Raw genomic sequence first — 2408 nt, forward strand, 5'->3', positions numbered from 1 at the left:
CATTTGGGTTCCCTATGGCCTGTTTTGATCAACAGAAAGTAGCAATAATGTGTTTTGGAGAGCTGGGCTTTAAGAGATCTTCAGCTTCCATCCTTGCCTCTTAGAACTTGCCCTCTAGGAACCCAGCTGCCATGCTGTGAGAAGCCCAAGCCATGTGGTGAGACCACATGGAGAAAAACCTAGACACTCTGATCAATATCCCAGCTCTGCTCTCTTCTGAGAGCCCGCACTGATGTCCAGCCATGTAGCTGAGTCTTCTAGGATGTTTCAATCCAGTCAAGACTCCAGATAACTGCAGCCTTTGCTAATACCACATCGAGCCTAAGAATCACACAGCTGAGCCCAGTCTCACAGATAACATCACTAAAGCAGCAGACATGTGGGAGAGTTCTCTTGGATGTACCAATCCCTCAAGTCTTCAGATAATTCAAACCCCAGATGACACCACCGGGAACACAAGAATCACAGGCTAAGCCCAGTCAACCCACAGATTTATGAGAGTTAGTAAATGCTTGCTGTTTTTTAAAGACACACCAATATGGTGATTGAAAATAGGAACTATTCAGAGATAGAATTAAGATTGCTGCTCTGTACAAGTAGGAAAGCTGGAAAAACATCAGAAAAACTAGTCTCATTAACAATTAACAAACATGGTGGCTTAATTCTCAGCCTAACTGAATATTTTGAAAGCCCGTGAACTAAGAAATAAACCTTAAAATTGGCCTAAGAGTGGCACATCGTTAGATCTCTGGGCTGACAAACAATGAAACCATCCCACAGGTCTGCCAGCGTGACCCTGGGAACACATGGCACCCTCCACCCCTGGAAGAAACTCCTGTTGATGAACTGATGGATGTGAATACACAGCACACAAGGATGACTTGTAGTACAAACAGTGGTGAGAGAAGATCACAGCACAAAATGATCGGCAATAAGAAAGACAAAAGAGACTTTACAATTATTACGTTTAAGAGATTAAAAAAGGTAAAGTATTAACTCTGTAAGGTAACAATGAATACCTATGAGAAAAAGAGCAAAATAGTTAAACAAAAAAGTGAAATTCCTGAAATGAAAAATAAATTAATTGAAATTTAAGAAGTCTCAGTGGATATATTAAACAGTGTACTATATCTATCTGACACATACATACAATAGTGAATTTGAAGCCAGATCTGAGAAATCACTTAAAATATAATATAACACAAATAGCTAAAGATGTACAGAGGAGAAAGAAGTTAAAAGACACAGGGATTATAATGTGAAGTTTCAACACTGGTCCAATGAGGATTCTAGATATAAAATGAATGTGGTGGGGTTGTACAATTTTTCCTGAAATATATATCTGAGTCCTTGAGTTGAAAAATTATTGAGTCCCAAATAATAACATTTGCCACACAACTAAACTGTTGTCTAAAAGAATATATATATATATATTATAATTTTCACTAATGATGAAGGTGATCTTTGATCTATCTTCTCTATTTTCTCTGGCCCTTTTCCCCATATCTGTGCTTTTAGTCACTGTGTGTCTCTTATGAAGAATGCCCAGTTCCATCACCAGTGCCTGGCATAGTTCTAATTTCCCAGAAGCCTCCTCAGACTTCCCCAGAGCATTGCCTCTACTTTCTCTAAAATTTTACAGCACTGAAGTCTGCTCACTTATGTGGCTCTGAGTCCACTGGCTTTTTAAATGAGCTCTTTGGAAGCTCTTCAGGTTGGGAGCTTCAGGTTGTATTTCTCTAGGCTCCCCAGTGACATAATATGTTCTCAATAAATGTTAGTTAATTAGTTGATGGCTAAGCCTCTAAAGATTTGTGATAGTCATGTTTAGGAAGATCAAAAGTATAACAATGGGAAAGTGTGTTGACAGCTTTTAGGAAAGCATGATGTCACTACCGCCACAAGAATAACAGATACCTTTACTATTACTACTACACCACCACCACTACCACAACTACTAGTATTAGCACCACTATTACTGCTAAAGTCCAACAAAGCTCTCAAAGTGGGAAACAGAAGGCTTGGGTAGAATTGTCCAGTGAAACTGTGGAACAAGAGGATTACTGAGTGGTGGTGATGAATGCAGGTAGAGGGGAGAGTTCTGGAAAGGCAGGAGAAAAGTGAAAATTACAGAAACAGCTCCTAGGGCAATGGAGACTAAGGAGAAAATAAACAAATGGGACCACATCAAAACAAAAAGCTTCTGCACAGCAAAAGAAACCATCAACAAAACAACAAGAAAGCCCACTGCATGGGAGAACATATTTGCCAATGATATTTCCGATAAGGGTTTAATCTCCAAAATTTACAGAGAACTCATACAACTTAATAAAAGGAATATTAACCATCAATCAAAAACTGGGCAAAGGACCTAAATAGACACTTTTCGAAAGAGGACATAGAGAAGT

The sequence above is a fragment of the Myotis davidii genome, unplaced genomic scaffold (assembly GCF_000327345.1).
Source record: "Myotis davidii unplaced genomic scaffold, ASM32734v1 scaffold3, whole genome shotgun sequence".
NCBI classification, from domain to species: Eukaryota; Metazoa; Chordata; class Mammalia; order Chiroptera; family Vespertilionidae; genus Myotis; species Myotis davidii.